The sequence below is a fragment of the Eulemur rufifrons genome, chromosome 17 (assembly GCF_041146395.1).
Source record: "Eulemur rufifrons isolate Redbay chromosome 17, OSU_ERuf_1, whole genome shotgun sequence".
NCBI classification, from domain to species: domain Eukaryota; kingdom Metazoa; phylum Chordata; class Mammalia; order Primates; family Lemuridae; genus Eulemur; species Eulemur rufifrons.
Window position 1 is genome coordinate 75,014,788 of NC_090999.1, and position 24,970 is coordinate 75,039,757.

The 24,970-nt window shown below is 39.2% G+C and overlaps 1 protein-coding gene across 2 annotated transcripts in view; it reads right to left on the reverse strand.

Moving 5' to 3' along the window:
• EFNA5 (ephrin A5) overlaps nt 1-24,970 on the reverse strand; it is a 277,684-nt gene that overhangs the window by 123,307 nt on the left and 129,407 nt on the right. The window lies entirely within an intron of this gene.

Consider the following 24,970-nt stretch of genomic DNA (forward strand, 5'->3'; position numbering starts at 1 on the left):
GAGCCTGGCCTAGCATCCAGCTCATAGTAAGCATCCAATAGGGTTAGTTAATAAAAGATTAACCTTAGACTATTATAACTTAGTTGAAGTGGTTCAAAATCTATTGGTCTAAATGTTTGTGTTTGATACTGACAAATAAAAGTAAATGTTATCTCAGCAAAGGCTGCTAAATTACAGACTGGAGTGAAGATGGGGCTCGAACCGGACTCTGACCGGCCTTAAAGGGTGAGAATGATGTAGGTGGTTGGAGAAGAGCAGCAGTCTGGGGGCAGATGAGCAGGAGCAATGGCTGAGGCATGTCTGGCGGGGGCGAGGAGGTGGGGACAGGCCCTTTCATGGCAAGCTAAGGAACCTCAAAAGTATTCTTTGGCCACTGGAGAGTTTCAAGCGTGGCGATAACATCACCACAAGAGAAAGACAGGAAAAACATTTTTGGCTGCAGGAAAGACAAAGGTGAATAAGGAAAAATAGACAATGTCTAGTTTTTGAGGGTGAAATCTACTCAGAATTCTCCCTTAGTAAGAAAAGACAGTTGAGAGATTCACTACCTGTTGAAAAATCCTTATTTCTCCAACAAGCAAACTGCAAGCAATAGCTTTTAATATAAGTAAAAATTCATTTAACATTTATTGCTGCCATATTATCCTATGGGCTAAGGGTATAGAAATAATGCCATCATCTTCAGGAATAAGAATCGCAATTTTTGAAAATGAAATACAGAATATGGAATAGAAAAGAAACTCAAAATGATCACAGGTTTGTTGGCGAAGGTCAGAAAGAGAGCTATTAGTCTTATATAATATGATCTGTCAAAAGAGAAAAATAACTTTTGTTCAAAAACAAATTATACAATCAGAAAATGAGAAACGACATTAGAAGTAATCTAATTCCACAGCATTTTAGAGATGAGAAGATTGAGAGGACCAGAAAAGTTAAGCAGAAGTTAAGCAAAAGACCAGCTCCAACTCACACAAAGTTGCCAGCATAATATGGATTATAAATCTAGTTTCCTAACTCTAGTCTACTGCGATGCCTCTGCTATCTTTTACAGCTATAAAGGTGACTACACTAGAAAAAGAATTTCTAGTATGTTTTGGCACAAAACAAATTATAACTCTTTAATAATATCCATATGAACTTTAAAAGATTAAAACAATAGAGCCAATAAAATGGATCACTCATTCATTCATTCATCAGTCTATATTAATTAAGAACTTAGCCAGGCAATACAGGGGTGGAGGAGGGTTTGGATATATACAGTGAAAGATGCCAAGCTCTACTTTCTAGATGCTCACAGTCTCTAAGATGCTATAAGTGTATAATACATACTGGATTTTGAAAACTTCGCATAAAAAAAGAACATAAAACATCTCATTAATATTTTTACATTGATAACATGGTGAAATAATAGCATTTTGGATACGATGAATTAAATATAAGATTAATTTCATCAGAATTTTTATTTTTACTTTTAAAATGTAGCTTAAAAACGTAGCTACTAGAAAATTTAAAATTATATGCATGGCTCACATTATATTTCTACTGGACGATGCTGCTCTGGTGAATGAGGAATGAAATTAACCAGCTGTGGGCTAGGGCATGCCTAGGAAGGCCAGGAAAGGAGAGAAGATGGAATCTAGCCATTATAGAGATAAGAATCTGAAGTAAAAAAAGACTAGTCTTCAGGACATTATGTTATCTCGCAGGAAAAAATGTGGGGAGGTGCCCATGAAAAAGAAATCTTTCCCATCATCTTACAGACTTTACATACAATATGATGCCCTGAGCAAATCAGGTCTCCTCCCACTTAACTAAACTTGCAGTTTGTCATTCTGTTTGTTCTCTGTGGAACTGTGAGCCAAGTGAAGTGCAGATGGAAGGCTTCTTAGAATAGAACTGAAAGCATGCCAGTACTTATGTTAGAATAGCATCCACCTTCAGTGACCACAGTTATCACGTGAACACTGTAAGTCCTCATGCACGAGGTCACCGTATCATAGGAGCAGCTCTCTGGATAATTACGTACTTCACACACACACACACACACACACACACCATTACAGAATTCTTTGGTGTAAAAAGCTATTTCCATGCATGTCTTCTGATGCATCGTTTCTTCAATTTCTTTACATCTTTTAAATATAAACGTGATCCTCATCTATATTACACCAACCTCAAATACATGAATTGTAGACAACCTTTCAGAATGGTTTTATGGTATCAAACTGGCAAGAGTTGGACTATCAAGGTCAATTCTGCTATTTTCTAATCATCTTTGGCCATGGAGATATAACCAGGACCTTAATTAACTAGATTCTTCTCAAAACGAAGGGTCAATAAATCAAGCTAGAACCAACACTATTTTTAAACAGAGAAGAGTACGCTAAACAGCTAGTAACACAAATATGTACAATGAATAAATCCTGTTTTTATAATGAGAAAAACTGTTCTAGAAGTTAACTCCATTTAAAGGTGTTTCCATATTTAATTTTAATAATTTGTTTTCTCACGTCCAGTGTCACTGAGGAATTAGGCTTATCCACTACTTGAAACATTTCATTCAATCATTCATTCGTTTTTTTTTTTACAGTATTTCTTTTATTACATACAGTGCTGATATGCATATTCCCTCAATTAAATGGATATTTCAGGTAATCTAGTTTTAATTACCTAGGAGCAAACTTCAGGGTTTTTTAAAATTGTATTTGGACAAAGTGCTATTACTATAGATTTATTTATAGTCTGACTTTGCTCCTGAGCTAATCAGAATGTGTCACTTACATAACAGTATTGACTTGTATGATAGTTTAGTCTTTAATTCAATTTTGCAGAAAATTTTCTTATATACCTTTAAAACATAAGGGTAGATGTCTTCAGATACTCCTGTCAGACTCTTTGAAACAAGTATTGGGTCTTTTCATCTGACAGAATCAACACAAAAGAAAAAAAATGGGTGTCAATTCTTTCTACATCCCTTAAAAACATACTGATACACATATGAATGGTTGTTAATGATTTAAAAATGTAGATGAGAAACAGTAGAATATGGTCTTCATGAGGGGCAGAAATTTTTGCCTGTTATATGCATTGCTATATCCCTAGTACCAGAAGAGTTCTTGACATATAGTAGATGATCAATTAAATATCTGCTTATCACATGGTACATAACAGGCACTCAAAATATAAATGTTTAATGACTGAACAATTCATGGTAATGGTGAGGCCATTAGTGATTAACAATATGCTACATGATCACCATTTCACTGTATGCTACAATGTGAATGCTTTAAATGGTAGCTACCAAAAAGTTTTCAATAGTACAAATAGTACTTAGTAAGTTTTCTTGAATAAATGAAGAAATAAACTATTAATACAAAGACTTAGGTTAGAAAATGAGTCATGAGGTGCTGAAGACCAGAAGAATTACCCAATCTTTTCTTATAAACCTCCGGAATGCAAGTTTTAACATGGTCTCAAAAAAGTTGTGATCGGTTTCTCCAAAGTTATATACTGAGACTAGGATGGCAATGAGCTACTCATTCAGGACTTTGCAAGGACCAGAAATCTTTTCTTTTCTTTCTTTTTTTTTGAAAGATTCCTTTTTAAATTTTATTTATTTATTCTTTTTTTTATATCAGGATATTCTGGGGGCACAGATGTTTTGTTACATAAATTGCTTTTGTACCATTTGAGTGAAAGTTGTAAGTGTGCCCATCCCCCAGATAGTGTGCATTGTACCAGCTGGGTGTGAATTTACGAATTCTCCCTCCCCTCACCTGCTTGATTTCAGAAATCTTTTCTTGATTTGCAATACTCTCAGATACAAAAAATTTAAACCACATGGTTAATCCAGTCACATGGGCTGGATGGTTATCACAACGATTACATAATTATTCCAACATAGTTGCATGTCCAGATATAATCCTTTCACAAAGTTTGAAAAGATGATGAAATCAAGGACATTTGTACACCTATTTTAAAAAGTAAATGGCATCCTGTGAAACATACAGGCTTTTGAAAGACATTGTATTTTGCTGTGGTAACTTTCTATGCATATCTATTTATAAAAGTTCTGCATCCCAACCCAAAATTTTAAAGAAGTATGAAATTCCCTTATTTAAATTTTAATCTGTAAATTAAGTGCCCTAAATAATCTAATAGCATAGCTCTAAACTCATCCATACCAACACTGCCTGTTTAACATCAAAACTGTCCATTATAAAGAAGCAATCAAAAAACCATCATCATCAGCTATCAATGCACACACATATTACTTTTCTTTAAAAAAACTAAACTGACTAATAATGTGGCACCCTGAACATGTTATGTACAGATGTGTTTTATTCAAAGGTCAAAAAAACAATTATAGCTCCACCCACTCACAATGCATTCCCCCCAAATTTCATTATCTTATATCATAGTAAGACTTCATAAAATTCTCATTTGAGAAGACCTACTCTCCTTAAGATCTTGCTTACAAAACACCCAAAAAGTGATTTTGAGAAAATGAAGGAAATGCCACGATGCTATCTATCTCTGCTACAACACTTGCTTTATTTCCTTTCCTAAGAAGTAGAAAGTTAAAGGAGATTTCAAACGGTGGGCAGATGCAAACGGCACTGGGCTGAAAAGACAGAAAGCAGCATTCATCAGGGAAGTCCCACCCCACTGAGGATGCATAAGCGCTCACTCCATCTCTGTTGTAGCTGAAGACAGGCTGTCAATCAGCCCTTCTCCAGTGGTTAAAGAACCCATGTAGGATCCTCAGTAGGGTGTAAATGGCTCCAATCACTTAGGTATGAGCAGCTGATTTGCAAGCTGAGGAGCAAAAAAAACAACCAAAAAAAAAAACCACCCAAAACTGGTTTCCTCTTCATATAACCTGAAGTAAATATTCTTGCCTGTTTTCTACCTTTTAAGAGGTTTCCAGTTCTTGTAGGCCATCATTCCAGGGAGTCCCAGATGGAACAAAGCTGAAACGTCTCACTCAGGTTAGGGAGCTGAGGACACTGCAGATTTTCAGTGATTATGGCCATTAAAATAGCGCAATGAGATGAAGTTTTGCCGGAGCAATACAAACACCGTGGTGATTTTACAGAAGTGCACGGGAGACCTTAACTCCAGGAGGACAGCTCTGTCATGCTAAGTAATCACCAAGAATACTGTTCTGAATTCAAAGGTAACCTTGCCAACCACTCTTTCTGAGTAATCACTTAACCTCTTTTACACCTCAGGTAGTTCATTCTGAACTACTTCAACATGGGTTGCTTACCAAGAAAATGTAACAAAAATAATTGTGGAGCTCTTTGAAGCCATAAAATTGCTGTGGAGAAAATCAACTGTAAATTTAAGACTATGCTCCTTGGTGAAGAAGTCTCCAAGTGAGCTAATTTTGATGAGGTCTCTTTTGATGCTCTGGACTGTTCTGCTCTTACAATGAAGTTCTGCTCCTTCTTAATGAGCATTCAGGTACCCAGTTGCCAGGAGGACTGGTCAGGGACGGGCCTGGGGACCCTCACCCACCCAGCCTCGCCACCATGCTTGCCAGCACCAGCCTCTCGAGCTTCCAGGAGGAGGACATGCTCCAGCTCCGGCTGCTGTGCTTAAGTCCTGTTGAAGTCAGAGGTTTTGCACTGAGAAAAAGAGAGGAGGCTTCTTCCAAGGAGTCAACACGGCATATTCTTGAGCCAAGAGGAGGGAAGGGGGGTTGGGGGGGGGGGAGTAAGAGGAAGAGAGAGAGAGAGAAACTCTATCAAATAAAATGCCTATCCAGATAAGGAAACATTCACTTGGGAGCTCAATTAATAATAAAATGTCATGAGCACGTTGATTCTGCAGGTTTTGTTTCCAATATGCTTCCACACCATTTGCTACTTGCCCCCCTTCAGAGCATGCCAGAAACAGGTACTGTCCCATTGCAAAGATAGGGAGATTAGTCAAAGTGTCTCCCTTGTATAGCAAGTAGAAGCCAGATGTCAGAAGCCGTATGCTGGGCAGATGTTAGAATTTTAAAATGAGAACTACCTGAATGGCCCTTGATGAAAACATGGTGTTCTAAAAATAAGACACCGACACCCCACTGAAATCAGCTGTTCATTTATTTATTCTACACGGCGGGTGCTGTGGGGCAGCAGCCTCTCTCGCAAGCCCACAAACCGCACTGGCGGGTACATAAGATGCTTCTAAACAGAAGGAGGTTGGTGGTACCTGTCCATTAAAAACAGACTTGCCACTGAGATGCTGGGCTCCATGTTGTATTTTCTTTAATTCCAAGAACTCAGAGGGAGGGACAGAAATGCTCAGTGGATAGCTATGGATGGATAAGCGGAGGGGAGAGGAAATAAGTGTCACATGTAAGCTGATCTGCATGACACAGAAAGAGAGGAAGAAGTTGCCAGGTAGGCCTGGGTCAGCCTCACACAGGTGCTGGCGCTGGAATGCGTTTCCTGAACATCTGTGCTAAATACAAAAACAGCCAGGACCATGGGGGGAGAAATAACAAATCTCACATTGCCATAACAAAAACAACAAAATAAAGCACCATCCCTGTTTTTTGCCGTTTCCATCATGCTAAATGACATCGCCATCCCCAGGTTTCGCTATGTATTTTGCCACCTCATAAAACCCCCATCAATCTTCCCTTCTCTCCCGGCACCAAGTCATGAAGCATCTCTGATCGCCCAGACCTAAAGAAAACAGCAGAGAGACAAACCCCCTCCTGCCTGCCCCGCCGGGCGCAGGTTTTCTTTTTTGTCAGAAGTTGAGACTAAATACAGATTATTCACTTGGGAATTCAGAGATCCATCTTAAGGAACATTCCAAATACACAATCAGAAAGCAAGCATTTGCGTGCTTTTCTGCTCCTAGAAGAGAGTGGAGAGAAAGAAAAGGTTACTGTTTCGTGTGAAGTGATTTCCCCCTTCTCTGTGGTAGGCAGAGAACACATCACCCCACCTGGAACGTGAGTCATTTGTGAAATACTTGTTTTTAATTCAAGCTTCTCTACAACCTGATGAGTGTGTGGGAGAACCAAGGAAGGTGACGTACAAGAGCAGATTTATTTTTTCATGAGCAGAGAACCATTAACACAAAGGCCGATGGTAACCCTAAAACTGGAAATGTGCTAACCTTTTTTATGGTCAAGCAAAAAAAAAAAAAAAAAAAAAAAAAGCCCGTTATTCTTCACAAGGGAGAGAAACGAATGCTCACACCCTCCAATGGCTTCCTGCCTCATTCACAGTGAAAACCTAAGTCTCTCTGATGACTCAGTGAGGTCCTGCCTGACCTGCCACCCAGTCACCTCTTGCCTGGCTTCTCTGACTTAATCTCCTAATCTCTTTTCCTTACAGCCGTTTCACTCCATCACTCTATTGTCACTCATGCTCCTGCCTCAACACATTGAAATTTGCTGTTCCCTCTGCCTGAAACCGTCTTCCCCAGACGTGGGCGTGGGTTACTTGCTGGGGCTTACTCCCAGACTGCCCGGGTTTCTCCTCCTTACTCCCTCATCACAGAAAACTTTCTTGACCACTGAATTCAGAGAGCTCTTCCCATGTCCCTCCCTTCTTTCCTCCTTCCAGGCTTGGCAGCACTTAAACTAGCTGACTGCTGTATCCCCAGCACTTAGGACGGTGCCCGCCTGGCTCATAACAGTGTTCAAGAAGTTATTTTTGAATGGAAATTTATTATTTATTGAGCAGGTATCTTCCCAAATTATATGCAAACTAAAATATGATTCAGCTTTCCACAGGACTGCAAGACATGGCTTTCAGAGTGCTCTGTTTTATCTACTCAAAGCCTGGGCTCCACAAATCAAATCAGTGTATTATAATATAGAACTCTGGGTACTTCCTAATCTTATAAACTCTTCCCTCTCATACTCACACCCCAGAGGTATTTCTCTATCTATAAGATATATTGTATCTTACAGAATCCAAGCCCAGGCAACTGAAAATCATTGTAAAGGAGTTTTAAAAAGAACAAAGTTGATTTTACCATACAACTTGTTATATCCTCCATTTGTTGAATTACCCTTTATGTTGTGTTACTTATCCTTATAATTCAAATGACCTAGAGTCCTAGACTGAGTTTTGTTTTTTTTTTACGCAGCTAGGACATACAGAATTAAGAGAGCTTACACCTCAAAAGTCAAAAAGTAAAACCTCTATTAAAGGGAATGATTCAGCCTATGTCCACATAATGCCCGAAACAACCTGCTGGTCTGCTAATCTGTTAACCAAACAACTGTTTTAACTATATGGTAAGAAATAACCACTTCGATTTATTTTACTCACAGAAGTGACAACTCCTGTTTCTCCCTAACTGCCTCTTTGACACACTACAGATCCAGCTGTAAAATGAAAGGATGTTTTAAATAGTATGAAGCCCACATCTAAGCACTTAATTCATTATCTGCGAAGCTCGTGATGATGGTGATGATGTTGTTTGGCCTCAATGGTAAATTCTTCAGGGTTCCCAGAGGGCTGCCTTAAATCTGGTGAGACAGCTGCAAACCACAGCATTTAGTTAGTAAAGCCAGGACTCCTTTGCTCCTCCGAAGGCAGGTTTGGAAAACCATTGCATGATTTCTTAAAATAATGGAACATTTTACATAAAAGTCCACTATCTCGAACCTCAAAAATTTTATGTTTAGTGAAAGAAATAAGACACATATTGTATGATTCCATTAATACGATATGTTCAAATGGGCACAAAGCTGCTTTTTAGGATGGAAATGTTATACATTATATTGTGGTAATGATTGGACAGCTCTGTAGATATACTAAAATTCACTGAATTGTACATTTAAAACTCATAAATTTTATGGTATGCAAATTACATCTCAAAAAAGCTGTTTTTAAAAAAAAGTGAATGAAAAAAAAAAGTCCAGTATCTATAAGAGGTTATAAGGGCAGGGAGGAGAGACGAGAAGAAAATGATGCCACCTCACAGTGTTCATCATGCACATTGTGGTTTCTGTCCTTTTCCCTGCTCCGGTACATTCATGGTGACTCAGGAGAGGGTTACAGGTGTGTCAGTCAAAGCACAGTGGCAAAAGCATCACTGGCCCTGTGACTTCAGGGCAAGTGACTTTGAAGGCACTTCCTATGTTTCAGTTTCCTCATCTGTGGACAGAAATACTAATAGTATTAAAATATTAATAATACCAATATTACTGACCTCATAGGTTGTAGTGAATATTAAATTCAATGTTTGAAAAATGTTTAAAAGTGCTTGCTATCATTATTATCCCTTTTAGCCTCTTCCAGTGTGCCCAGTAAAGATTATAGTTTTCTGTATATGCCAAGATATGAAAAGCAATGAGAAGCATTAACTGTTAAACGAATCAAACTGCATTACGTCTGAATTATGTTCTATGACAAGTCACATTATAAGTGGTACTATTATATTATTTGATGTACGAGATAATGTGTGCAAAAAAATTAAGTAGACTACATAAAAAGATTTTTTCAAAAATAAGAAAGTTGCAGGTCATTTAGAAACACATTCTTAAGGATCTATTGAACTCATATTTTCATTATAATCTACTAAGTAAGGACACTATAAAAGTGCTTTGTCTGCTCAATTGTCGGGGTCAAAGCAGAATTGGGTTGGGTTGACTGGTGTATCTTTTAAAAATACTGTACTTTTCTCATGCAATGACGCGTACCCAGCAGGGATCCAAACGATATATACAGCAACAAAATGCGATTAAAAGCTTTTTAATGAAGACACTGTAAACAGCATTTTCCTTCTGCTTTAGAATATTTCAAATACAAAATTAGCAAACCCCAGAGACTGGAATTTCTGCTACAGGAGAGATGAAAGGTTAACTGTCTAAAAAGGAAAGACTATGTTTGACATATTCTATTTAGAAAATAAAAGGGTTTCCTAATAAAAGCAGAGCCCCACTTGATGCGCCTAATGCTCCTTCAGTGTTTGCATACACAACTGAGTAATTAGAAAGCCCTACTCAAAGAAAAGGAATAAAAAGCCATTGCAGACATCAGTCCCTTGTTTACCAGGCTTGCTGGAGGCCCCTGAGGTCACTGTGATTGACAGGATTTTGGTGTTGGTAGGAGGGTTGATAATACACTCACATCTCTCAAGAGGAGAGCTCTGGAGTCCTGACCATGCTTAATACAAGGGCAGCCACTGTGGAGAAAATGTAACAGGCAAGGCCTGGGGGACTGGTGGGCGGAAGGATGTTCAAGGATTGCAAATGACATTCCCAGTCAATTAGTACCCATTGGGAAGCTGAGGAACACCATGCCAAAAAAAGAAAACTCAGAATTCCCAGGGCAAGGATCTTCCTTTGCCCTAGACAAGGCATCCCAGTAGCCATCTGCATTAGGTACAACTCAGTAACCTCAGCTCCCAAAAGCATCCTTACGAACTGCTGAAGCCCAAGTAATTTTGGAAAAGCAACACTGGTTTCTATAATGTATGGCAATGTTATTTTCATTAGGCATGTCTGAAAGGCAAAAAACCCCCACAGCTTTGAATCACAAAGCCACCTTAAATTTATCTCCTGGAATTGAATTCTTGAATTCCTAGAAACTCAATGAAAAGTATTTTCTAGTCACTGAGAGGAACCATGTTAATTATGCCCACGGTTCTTACCCTTGAAGATCCCTGTGACCCAAATTTAACAAGAATACCCAGCCTGTTTACTTTGATATAATAATTTTTGGGAGATGTGGTTACAGAGAATAAATTTATTTCTATAATATGTTATTACATTAGTTTAATGAATATGATTTCAGCCACAGATGTCCCTCATCCAGGTACACAAAGATAGTTGCCACAAGAACCTGTGTTATCTTGTCATTGTGCTCGATTTCCATTTATTAATGAGACCACGTATCACTTGCTGCCTGTGAAAAGTTCTAACTATCAAAAAACTCTCATTTTCAAAGTCAGAACCTGGCAAGCAGAATCATAGTCCAATTGCTGATTATGCTTCTCAGAACATTAATTAAAACTATAGGAATATATATGCTGAAAGGTAGATTTTTTAAAAATGGGATGTTTACTTTTTCGTAACTCTTTTACTCAATAATACAAGACCACTTCTTGAGGCAAAGGAGTAAAACTCATCTTGTCTTGACAAGGTCACACCGGGTTTCCCTTGCTTAATCCTTTTGGAAAACCTTTTCTCACTTAATTCCTTCCATCCTGTAGAAAGCCCTGTTCAGAATTTCTATATGATATTGAAACAATAAACAGACACGTAAGGTGTCAAAGTTCTAAGGGAAAAATATACAGAGGTCTTTAAAACAGTGTTTTCTCTTCCAAATAAAACACGGAGAAAACGAGTATTGTCTCCCCGGGGGCACTGAGGGAAGTGATCCCTCAGAAAGCACAAACTGCAGAAAAGTGTAAAATTCGACATGTACCCAAACACCGTGAATCAGCCTGAAGAAGATACGCAACTTTGCTTACGTGAATTTATTTGAATATTTTCACTTTACAAATAGAGAGATGTTAAGAAAAGGGAGGGCTGCTAATGCATTTTCATTCTGCAATCCTCAAACCAAATCACAATCTTCCCAGGAAAGGCTTCGTTCCTTTCCCCTTTGAACTGTGAGCACTGCTCAGGCCCTGCCAGGTGGGACGAAGTGGGAGCAACAATGACAAAGCACGGTGACTCACTTTCCCATTCTGTCCTGATTTCCCATTCATAGCTTTGTCTCCCTTCTTAAAAAGGGGGAAACGGCCCTTCATTCATTTGCCACAAGGTCCACAGAACCATTTCAGGGCTTACGGGGACAGTGTGTCACCAGGGCAACTGAAATAAACACGGAAGACAGATGTGAAGGCTGGAATTCTTCAAAGGCAAGAGGGTTTGACACTTCATAAATCACCATGTCACTCTGGTATAACAAAACCGGTCTCATGTACTGTACCCGAGGCTTTCTTTCGCTATACTTGCTGGTGGAGCCTGTTTGCATACCACATCTGGTTTGTCACTAAAAGCTTTATAAACGCGGTGAATCAATAAGAGGGAGAAAAGGGTGGAGCCTTCACTCTCAAAACAATAAAGTCCTCTTAATAAAGAATTCAAGGAACCAGTTACTAAAAAAAAAAAAAAAAAATCGAAATACAATGTCTCAGGTATGAAATGAAAATACTTAAAATTTGAACACATTTTTAAAAGCTTGTGCACATGGTACATTTTGTGATCTCAGCTATCTGGCTACTTTTAGTTTGCTCTGCTGTTCTTAAGAGGACAGGCACAAAATACTGAGCAACGACTAGTACCTGTCTTTGGGTTAGTCCAAATCAACTGTTCCCTCCTTCACCGAGCAGGCACCTGGGAACTCCTATTGAGTTTTAAAAACTTATTAAATGTTTGTTAGATTGAACTGAGTAAGTCTGCCATCTTAAAATTTTCTTCCGAACAGGCTATAGTACAAGAAGAGCTGCCCTTCAAACTATAATTAGCAAGTTTTCAGGAATGCGTGAGAGCATGTTTCTGTCTGCCGAGTACCTCTCAGGTCTGCCCAAAGCAGAGTGAACTGATAGTAATGACTGCAAATCAAGATGTTTTTGCTGTTTCTTTTAATAAATTATCTTTACAGTGATAGCTCAGGGAAGTTAGTAGTCATTCATACCCTGGACATATGTCACGGGCAATATTTAAATGTATCATATTGAATAAAACACCATTTTAATCTATTTTCCAAGCTTCCACCTTCTTAAATTTAGTCCATAAATATTATCAGATAAATGTAATATGATTTGAAATCTAAGTTGAAAATAATCATGTGCCATTTTATCACTAGACCTATATAGATGCTTAATTTACGAAATGGTTACATACCAACTCACTACAAGTTGAAAATATCCTAAGTCAAAAAGGCACTTCATACACCTATAGGACATCACAGCTTAGCTTAGCCTACCTTAAACATGCTCAGAACACTGACATTTATCCTACAGTTGGGCAAAATCATCTGGCAACACAGTACGCTGCAGAGGGCCAGATGTGTACACTCGCGATCCTGTGGCTAGGATTTGTGCCTCACTGCACTGCCCAGCGTCGGGAGAGAGTATCATAATACACGTCGCCAGCCCAGGAAAAGATCAAAATCCAAAATTTGAAGTATGGTTTCGACTGAATGCTTATCGCTTTTGCACCATCATAAAGTCAATAAATCGTAAGTGGAACCATTGTAAGTCAGGGCCAATCTGCATATTAATTTATGCTTTCTTATTCTGTTGGAAGAGTTGCGAAATCATCTTCATGCAGCAGAAATGCATCTAACAACATTATACAGCAGTGGTTCCTAATCATTTCAAGAATGAAAACTGCTCCATGAAAGTAGTTGTACTTCTCTTGCAAGATAACAAAAAGTTTTCTATTATAGTAATATTTTATACAAATTTTATTTTACTAATCCCAATAGCATGCATATTCTTTGGGGAAAATAATGTCACATGTATTCCAAGGCACATCTGCACATGCTTTATATTCTATGACCAAATTCTGTGATACAAGGGGATATGAAGACCCCAGGACTCTATGCCCCACAGAGCCACTAAAATCTATGTCTCCTAGTTCTTTCTCATTTTTCTGATCTCAGTTCAAATATTAATACCTAGGAATCATCTTCACTGACCACCCAAGCCCCTTTGGTATCTTTCTCCACCCCCTATGCTCTATCACATCTCTTTTTCTTTATAAACTGTATTTTTTATTCACACTCACTACAATCGCCAATTCTTTCATTTACTCATTTGCTTGAAGGCTGTCTGTATCCTCCACTCAGAATGAAGCCCCACGAGGGCAGGGACTGTGCCTTGTTAACAAATAGAAGGCTATTCCCAACACCTGAACAGGGCTCATCAAATTTAAAGGCTACTTAATTTCCACTGATACAGATTCACAAGACATAGGCCGGGCGCGGTGGCTCACGCCTGTAATCCTAGCACTCTGGGAGGCCGAGGCGGGTGGATCGCTCAAGGTCAGGAGTTCGAGACCAGCCTGAGCAAGAGCGAGACCCCGTCTCTACTAAAAATAGAAAGAAATTATATGGACAACTAAAATATATATAGAAAAAATTAGCCGGGCATGGTGGCGCGTGCCTGTAGTCCCAGCTACTTGGGAGGCTGAGGCAGTAGGATCGCTTGAGCCCAGGAGTTTGAGGTTGCTGTGAGCTAGACTGACGCCACGGCACTCACTCTAGCCCGGGCAAGAAAGTGAGACTCTGTCTCAAAAAAAAAAAAAAAAAAAAAAAAAACAGATTCACAAGACATAAAGAAAAGAGACAAACTGGCTTAATTAACCAAGTTCATGTTACTAAGCTCCACTGCTACTGTTTTTTAAAAAAAAATCAACAATGGTCAATCTTTACACAGCTGGGACAAGACTGTCTTTTTTTTTTCTTTTGGTTTCTCCTTACCTTTGCTTTTGCAAGATTTTACATATACCAGGCATTTCTGGAAGGGCAGCTATCTTAGTATTATCCAGAGTTGGGAAATAGCCATGCTATTAACCAGTTATGAAAGCTAGAAATGTGTGCTTCCTGTTTCTTTAGAAATAGTCTTGAGATATTCAACTTGTTTGTCTTCCGTTTGTTTAAACCCAAAACAATTTAAGATGTGTTTAAGGCTTTGCGCCCCACTGCTTTGCAGCAGACAGACCACTTGCAAATGTACACAACCCTTTGTGCAAATACCCAAAAGGCTACATCAGACCCAAAATCCCAGGGGGTTAGCAGGTGGAGAATGAACGAAAAAGCTACGAGTGTGTGTCTTCTGCCTGCTAAGAAGCAACACAGTGGCACAAAGAAAGGATTATGGTTCCAGGCTCAACTTCAGTCTGTCCAAGAAGCTCTAAATTAGCAGAGAATACAGAGATTATATTCAGTTACCCAAATGTTACAAGCTTGCTGTAATGTTCAAAACGTTTAAGGACACTTATCTGTCATCCCTTCATTTTCCTTATGGAAATGAATCCCTTTGTAATAACAAATGAGACTTACTTTCTTTCCCTTATGCAGATGAGCAACGATGCGTGGGTGCTTTTACATTTGGTTGGTGGGGAGGGATGACAACAGGTAGCAGAAGCAGACTGTGGATTAACATTTGCAATTAGCAACAGTAGATATATCTCCCTCCTTACCTTCCAATTCCTTTCACTCTTCTAATAGAAAATAATTAAATTGCACAGCAATTCAAAGTAACAGGTTGGGTTCTGACTATCTTTAAGGAGGTGCACGATAGCAATTAAAAGGTTCTTTTTTAATGCCAGTGGTTTGGATCTTGAAAGTCAACCTTTTGGGTTCTTCTGTTTTGTAATTCATGTAGTTAATCAACCAAAATAATACTGTTTAACCTCTTTCCACCCACGCCAATCTTTACGGTAGATGAAATCACTCAGCCATGCACACTCTAACTTGAAATTACCATGAGTGACTCTTTAACTTGAAGTTACTCACCGATATTCCTGGCAGACCAGATTTGTGAGCAAAAAATTCACTGTAGATAACAGAAAGCCATTCTTGGCACCAGCTGTTCCAGTAGGAACAATTTACTCAATAGGTGGGGAGAGTAATTAATGGCAAACACTGTTGTCTACCTGGTCACAGAAAATGGCCCAGAGCACAGGACGAGTGAATCATAGCCAACCAAAAAGTGCCCTAAAATAGGAAAGTGTCTAAACACGTTAAAAATGCAACAGCTTCAGGTAGGTGAAAAACAATGCGCATTCTATACTATTTATATATTATCTACTATTTATTTCATTAATGCAAACGCATTTCTTACTACTGACAAGCAGAATAAAAAACTTAACTGAATACAAATCTAATGAAGCTAGCTATATTTAGTATAGAGGAAAACTTTGAAATTATTTGCTTCACTAAAAGCCAGACTGGGATTTTACATATTAGATATAGTCAGACCTCATAATTAAATCCAAGGAGAGGTAACTTTCCTCGGTATCCTCTCAGGCCTGCAGTGAATCAGTAGAAAACTCAAAAGTGCAGAGGAGACCTCCGTTTTACTGTATCCCCCCATCTTTGCCTAAAGTAATGCCACTTTGCATCTTTACTATTTGAATAGTTCTTCATACTCATAAGAAAGTTACCCTAGAAATTTGAATTGTAGTAAATAATTTAATTTACAAAAATTAGTAGCATGTGAGCTCACAGTTTTAATTAAATTCATACTGTTAACACAGATTAGGCAAGTATGTTTGTGTGGGACACAAATTACACTTCTGAACTACATTTATTAATCTTTTGAGTAATAGCACAGTGTAAGGGAAAAGAACATACACTTCAGAGTCTGAGACGCCCTAAAGGGGCTTTATTTTCACATCCAGCATTGCCTGGGAGACCTTAAACAGAAAATTTAACTTCTCTGTGCCTCTGCTTCTTATGTAAAAACAAAGACAATTATACTACAATCTGCAAGAATTATATTAATAAGATTCTGAGATTAATGAGCTGCTGCAGTGAAGAAAGCATGGTTCTTGGCACAAAGAGGATATGTGGACAGTGGGCACACAGTGTATTTACAGTGTATATGGCAAATACTCAGTATATGTTGCTTTCTTATCTCTTTTTTCCCTAATCCATATGTTAATGTAAATATTTCAATTTCAACTTTATTAAAGCAATGAGGACCTGATAGTTGACCCTTGAACAAGGTGGAGGTTGGAGGGATATTCCCACCTCCCATGCCATTGAAAATCCACATATAACTTTTGACTTTCTAAAAACTAACTGCTAATAGCCTACTTTTGATTGGAAGCCTTACTGATAACATAAACAGTCAATTAACACATATTATGTATGTTATATGTATTATTAAATATATACTAATTCTTATAATAAAGTAAGCTAGAGAAAAGAATGTTATTAAGAAAATGGTAGGGAAAAGAAAATATCTATTTACTATTCATTAAGTGGAAGTGGATCATCCTAAAGGTCTCCATCCTTGTCGTCTTCACGGTGGATAGGCTAAGGAGGAGGAGGAAGATGAGGGGTTGGTCTTGCTGTCTCGGGGGTAGTGAAAGAGCTGGAGCAGGTGGAAGGGGAGGCAGGAGAGGCAGGAACATTTGGTGTAACTTTTATTGAAAACAATCTGCATGTAAGTGGACCCATGCAGTTCAAACCTGTGTTGTTCAAGGGTCAACTGTTCTTAAATTTGAAGCAATAAGAGGTGCTCTTATTTTCTTAAAACTTATTTCTAAATTTTCTTTCAGAGCCATTATTTTGTTAGCAATCAAATTTATACCGACTTATAGAAGATATTTCCAATGGACATGCAAATAGACCAGAAATTGCTCCCAAAGGTCAATCAAAAAAGATACGATGCTATTTTGCTTATAACCATCAATACAGAATTACAGAAAACAACAGAAATTTGTCCGAGCATGGTGGCTCATGCCTGTAATCCTAGCACTTTAGGAGGCTGAAGCAGAAGGATCACTTGAGGCCAGGAATTCAAGAAATTTAGCTGTTATTTAGTTTATCCAGGAAGTTAAAGGGATCCAGAAAGTTTTCTATTGGCTCACCACAGGCCTCGTATTATATGAGGATGATTCTAGAATCTAGATTCTAGATTTTAGAATGAGGACACTGCTTCTTGCATTTACAGTAGATTTCATCGAGAAGACTCCAAAGACTCCAAAGGGAAGAGAAGCCTGATCCCAGTTCTAGCTCTGCAGGTCTACAGCCAGCCAGAGTTGCGTTTTCTCTGCATCGGTTCATTCCAGAATAAGGTTTACATGAAAACATTCTTCCTGAAACTAGGGCTGGGCCTTACATGTAGTTTCTGCTCACTCTGACAGGAGAAAGCAAACAGGCCAGACGTGGCTGGATCTGAGCATGGCCACCCTCTGCTTCTCTGCCATATTCCACAAGGCAAAAAGCTATATGAATTCTGCCTTTCTAGAAATCATCTTTATATGTGCTTTTATATGCAGTCTTGGATTATAAATAGATTCTCTGATTAAATAGTTTCCCAAGTGAAAAGTCTATAGAAAAGAATAGAACAGGATTTACTTCTGAATGTGAAACTACATTATTTTATTCTAACAACTAAATCAGTGGAGCAGCAAGTTATCCCAAGGAGATCAGAAGGAGAGCAAATTCCTAAATAATAAGGTCATGTAGTAAAAATGGGAGTATGAGGATAAACTGTAAGTACAATGGGAAATTCTAGTTTCTTCAATTATAGTAATACACAATGGCTTATAGTGCCAGGAAAATACTGTAAAACCATTAGAAAAGTCTACAAGTTATGACAAAATGGTATAAGGTGAAAAGAATAGGGCCTTTACCTATGCTGTTCTTTTAATATAATGACTATGGGTACCACATATAGTTACATTTTCAACACATAATTACCAACTATATTAACCACAAAAATGCCAGATTTTCACAATTTTCTCCTTGGTAAATCAGGAAAAAAATACCTTTGCCTTGGGAAAAATTAAGTTATTTGTGCTTTTTTCCCTCCTAAGTTTCTGGTCATAAATATGGTCTTAACATTTTGTGTAAGAGCCAGAAAAACAAAACATCTCACATTCTTGTTTTGTTTCGGGTATGAAATTTGAACTCGAAATGGCATAATATAATCATATAAGTAGATGTGCAAGTTGGTCATTCGAATTAACCTTTATTTTTTTTTTAAAACAACTATTTAAGATTCATCTAGATTGTATGTGTGTTTGTAATTTACCTTTTCAGAGTAGTCTCATGTACCTTATTATATATATTTCAGATGCCCAACACCCATATGTGGCAGGGAGGGAAGTTTCATAATAACTTCATATACCAGATGTGAAACCTAGGATGGAAACATGTGAAAAGATAAGAGGGAGGTCAGATAATGACTGACAATGACGAGGTAAGGCAGCCAGGTTTGACCCCTGGGCCTTCTCCTCTCCTTTGGCACACAAAAAATGTCACAACTTTCTCCTCTAGAAATGAAAGTTGTTCAGAACATTCTCTACAGATGTTACTTCAGAAACCAGGGAATAAAATGATTTTCAGGAAACAAAGCCTGGCAGGTAGAGGGACTGCAGGAAATAGTCCAAGTCACTCTAGCACAGAACCGCATCTCTACATTGACGTGGAGCTGGTAATGGACAGAAAGGCCAGTGGAGTTACTCTCCACCTCCACCTGTAAAATGGGAACTGTGCTGCTCACCTTGCTCACCTCACGGGGCTGCTGTGACCACTGACTGGGGTGACCAGGGAGAACATCTTTCTTCTTCCCCAGAGCTTGATATCGAAATATCTGGTCCTTACTTGATGGGTCATTAGTTATTACAAGACGAACAACAATGGCTTTTACTAAGCTACAGAAACACAGCTTATTCATGATTAGGAAATAGTTTTGATTTTTTTTTGTTTTTTATTGCCATTACAATCAATATCAATTTAAATTAGTCAGAGCAATGCCTAAATGCACTTATAACTGTATAAGGTTAAAAAAAGATTCAGAATTTAATAAAAATAGAAGGATGAAACTTGTTTGATCACTCAGACTATGACAGTCTTATGTGTGTACTATGAGTCTACAGTGATAGTATCAAAACCCAGAAACTCTCTAGTTAACTTTCGTCTACCTCTATTCTTGACGGTATTGAGTTCATTAATTTGCTCTTTGCCTCTTGTCAATGTCACACCTAGAATGTTCTTCCCAACACAACAACAAAAACCATTTGAAAATTAAATGTTTAATATTTCTCTCAGTAATGTCATTATGGGAAAATGTATTACAAATAAAATTTAATATTTTAATTATGGCATATAAACAGGTTTAAGTTAGAGGACTTATGTTATCATAAGCAATAAATGACAGATAAATAAGTAGATAGATAATATGTTCTAGGTTTTTCAAACTGTGAATTATGATCCAATAGTGGGTAGCAGCTTTTTTTAAATAGAATATAACTGAATAAACACATCAGTTACTTATGTATTATAAGGGAAGTATTCATTCATGAAATTTTTGTTTCAATTATGTGTGTGTTTGTTTATATGTGTTTGCTCAGCCATTTATAAAACTAATATCTTATTTTGGGTCATTATAAAAATAGGTTTAAGAAACACTATTTAGGGTACAAATTTCATAGGTTGTTTTACTTTTAGGATTGTTCAGGTTCAAGTTACTTTAGTTATTTTACTTTTCTTAACAATAACATAGATCAGCTAATTATTTCAATATTGGTAGACAAACGGTTGGCACTATTTGAAAAAATAGTCAAACATTGGGATGTTAGAAGGGATAGGATCTTTCAAATCATCTAAGTCCTAGTTCACAGGTGACAGAAGTCCTGAGTGGTGAAGGGCCCCAGACCCAAGGTTTGTTAATGTCTGTACTAGAATCAATGTATGTACCAGGCCAGGTAAACTCTAGCTGCCACCATAGCCCAAGGAGAACCACTATGCCTGTACACTGTCCAGACTGTACCCTTAGAGGCTCTGGCTTCCCCAGAAGCTGCCTGGGAGTGGAAAGGCAGCACAAACTGGAAATGCATGGGATTTTGACCAGTGACAAACAGAAAAAGACAAGGAGCAGTAGAGGAATTGCCTGTCTTTCTTCTCTTTGTACCAAGGCAGAGTGGTTCTGAAATACATCCTCTCTGGTGCATTCCAGACCAAGTCACTACTTTTGTTTTGTGCTGAGCTATGGCCAACTTAGTAATACACCACTTTGTATTGCTCCCTCATCTTTCCTGCCTCAATTCATTTTTTTTCCTCACTCTTGCTTCCCTGGAATTGTATGGTCAACCATTCTCCCTCCCTAGTGAAGTGCTGTTAGCATATAAGCTGTTAATTTATAGTCTGCTTTCTAGGAAGCATGGGCTAAGACAGTGTCCTATATATAAATGCAGACTCCACTGTGTGTTAATAATATAGATAACGAGGAAATAGAGGTTTTTGATATTGCCTGTACATGGCATTGCCTTATGTACTTCAATCTCAAGAAAATTTTTAGGTAAGTGCAAATTTTCTATCTTTTGGTCTTAAATAAGACCAAAACCCTTAAACAAGGGTTGGGATGCATTACAGGCATCTCACCCATGTCCTAGCTTTGGTAAACTAGTTGGAATAGTCAGGATAGGTTAGATTATGATGCAATCACAACCAATTCCCAAATTTCAGTGGCCTAGAACAATCAAGATTGATTTCCTGCTCACATTACACGCCCACTGTAAGTCAGCTAGGGGTTCTGTTCATTGTAATCACTCAGGGACTAGGCTGACAGACAACTTCTATCTCGAAAGTTGCTCATGGTCCTGCCAGAGGGGGAAAAATAGCATGGTGAAGCACACCCTGCTTCTTAAAGCTCCTGCCTAGAAGTGGCATGTGCCACTTCCACTCACATTTGGTTGACCACAGCTGAAATCACCTAGTCACACCAAATTTCAAGTGGGTGGGGAAGTGCAACTCAACAATTTAGCCAGAAGGTAAGAGAACTAAAACTTTGTAAAAAGCCCAAATGGCTACCATGAATAGTGTATGGAATAAGTCATCTCCACTGCAGAAACATTTTGCTCTTGGTCTCTAATCCATTGATTTGCTGTGATTTCAAATAGCTTATGTAAAATATCAGAGAATTTGGAAATTTATTTTAAAAGCCAAATGAATGTATAAAATTTAACGCAGGCATCAAGGCAGAGTGAAAAGAGGGACAGAGTAGGAGATCTGGGCTCAAATCCTGGTGATGCCACTTACTAGTGTCATGGCCTCAGGGAAGTCACTTAAAGGCTCCCAGTCTGGTTTCCACACCTATAAAAGGGGAAACAACAAACCCACCTCGTAGGTTTTGTGTAAGGATGAGAAATAGCAGGCGATACTGTTTCATACTGGACTGGCATACAGTAGGCACTAATAAAAGGCAGCTGGTACTGACGGGTTTCTACCTGTGCATTGCCTCTCCTCTAAAGAAGCACCAAGGTATGTCTTTATTTCCTTTTGTCATATTTGTACACTTTACCAGTATAGATGTACTACCTTATAAAGAGAATTTTAAAAATCAAAGCTGTAAAAGATGATAGATTTAGAATTCAACAAAATGCTCTTTAAGGCTGGGCATGGTGGCTCACGCCTGGAATCCTAGCACTCTGGGAGGCTAAGGCGGGAGGATCGCCTGAGCTCAGGAGTTTGAGACCAGCCTGAGCAAGAACAAGACCCTGTCTCTACTAAACATAGAAAAAAATTAGCTGGGCAACTAAAAATAGAAAAAATTAGCCAGGTGTGGTGGCTCGTGCTTGTTGTCCCAGCTACTCAGGAGGCTGAGGCAGAAGGATCGCTTGAACCCAGGAGTTTGAGATTGCTGTGAGTTAGGCTGAAGCCATGGCACTCTAGCCTGGGTGACAGAGTGAGACTCTGTCTCAAAAAAAAAAAAAAAATGCTGTTTAATAAAGATATTTTTTTAAAGCCCTATACTTAGGTACAAAAAAGTCAACTACAAAAGAACCAAGAGGGAGATGGGTCTCTAACTTAACTAAAGTTCATGTGAATTAATCTGAGGGATTATGGATACTGTAAACTCACCATGAACCAGTGAGATGGGGTGTCCCCCAAACCCTAGGTAATCTTAGGCACTTTAATCAAAACCTAGAGTCCAGATTAAAGGACATAACCAATGCCTTATATTTTATTTTGTACGGCTGGACCACATACTTATTGCAGTGCTTAGGACGCCCCACCTTCTAAACCCCTGACAAATGAGGGTGGGCAGACAGGACGGTACAGCTGCAGAAAGCATGACAGATGACGAAGGCCTGAAAAAACTGGAGATTTTTAGGCTGGAAGGGAGACTGATTTGGGAAACATGATACCTATCCTCCAATACCTGAAGGGCTGTCATGCAGAAGAGATCTTTCTCTGTGCCGCTCTGGAGAACAGGAGGAGAACGAAGACACAGAAATTAGCCCTTGACTGCCAGTGAGCTCAGGGCCAAGCAGAGGCCACAGCTGCTGACCTCTGAGGACATGGCAGCGGTTCCAAACGGGTAGGAACTCAGGCGTAGGATCTCTAATGCGTTTCTTTCCAGCCTTACGAATTTATCAGCCTTTGGACGCGTTGTACTTCTTCTAAATAGGCATCCTCTCCTTTCCTTTTTAATAAAGACATTATAAAAATAATAACGTCATGTGCAGGAATTCATTTACCCTGCTTATGCTACAGAAATCTTGATTTAGTAGATATCCCTCCAGGTTACGATTTCTGCTGCTGGCTGCAATATAATAAAGATGCTGACAGTTGTGAATTACTTTACCGAGTTCTACAAATTATCAACTGCAATGGTAAATAGGAGAGAAATAAAAGGGACGGTAGGTGGCTGGGTCACCAGAGGTGATGCCTGCCTTTCTGCATAATTTAAGACCTCCTGAAAAAGGATGGCAGAGAGATGCCCCTTGCTGAGGAAGAAGAGAAAGTATATATGGCTCTAAGTTTCAGGACATAGAGGTTAATGGAAAATGGGAACGGCTTTGTTTTATGAGCCCCGGTGAAGACGGATGGCGGGGGAGATGGGCAGGAGGAATTATTTCTTATCTAGAAGCAGCGGAGGTTAAGAGATGAGGCAATGGCGTGTGGACGCTGCGCGGGCCGATTCTGCGCGGCGAGCTCTGACTGAAGGTGAGCGGCCTGCGGGAGCCGGGAGACGTCTGATGGGTAAAGTCAGGCTGGCCCCGGGGCCGTGACCTCATTAATAGTTAAACAACGGTCCTGAAAATTAACGACCCACACCTGACTGCCCGGGGAAACTGCCCACCTCTTCACAACTGTCCGGAAATCCTCACACGCACGTTCCGGCGGGCGGGGCGTCGGTGGCTGCCGCAGCCCCTCTGGGGACGCGCGGGGCTGAACGAGAAGCGGCGAGACAGATGAAGAAATAGCCTCCATCCGGCCTCCACGACCCAGCGTGGGAGAGAGGAGGCCTGGAGTTTCTAAGAAGCAGAGATTGGCCATATTGAAGGTGTTTAGAAAAGAAAGACCATGAACGGTCCTCTGCCAGAGCTGGACGTGTGGACCGAATGTCTCTAATCGGAGCGAGAGACGCTGGGCACCACGGTGACCTCTACCCCATCCGCCATATGGCTGTCTGACAAAAGCGATTCGTCAAGCTTCCTGGTTGCCAAATAACGCTGGTTTTAAATCTCCAAGTAGAGGGGAGAACATTTTCAAAGAGCAATTTAAACAATCTCATAATTTTAAGTCTGAAGACTTTTCTCCCCGCCAGACACGAGATTACCTGAGGTGTTCACACCACCATTAAGGTCTGAGGAAACAAAGACCACCCCGCCCCCTATCCCCGTCTCCAGGTTGTCTTTCTGCTTTGTGCACAGATTTTTGAAAATAGAGTACAATAAATTCCATGCACGACGGCTCACTGCAGCTAAAGACTGAGCTCCTGAGATGTACCTTTTTATTTATTGGGGTTGGGGAAGGGAGGTGGTAATGTTTCCTGTATTGGATGCCTTATACTTTGCAGACCTTTGGGGACTCATCTCTGCTGAATTCTTTAACAGCTGAGATGACAGGGATGTCCATTACCCAAATGGACAGCACTCTCTATTGATCAGGGCTCCACTTAGTGATCTCATTTGTCATCCTATTGTCTCTCATCTTCACTGCTCTCGATCGGAAGGGGGAATCTTTTTCTCAGGTGTTAGGGAGTTAATCTACATTCCAGGCACAACTGAGCAATTAAAACATATAATGAGCAGAACACTTCAGTGCTTCACCTAAAGAGAAGTCTGAATTGGGCTCCTCTCTATCTCCCCCATATAGGCCATAGCAAGTCAAATCCACTCCTGAAAAAGCCCAGAAGAATAACTATAATACTCTTCAAACCTTAGCTGTGTCAAGTGCTTGCGTTGCCTCCATTTCTGCTTTCAGAAACTCATTTTAAAAGATAAAAAGGAATATTACAGGAAGAAAGCCCAAATCCCAACAAAACAAAGGAAGGTCTACCTAATCTTGCCAGT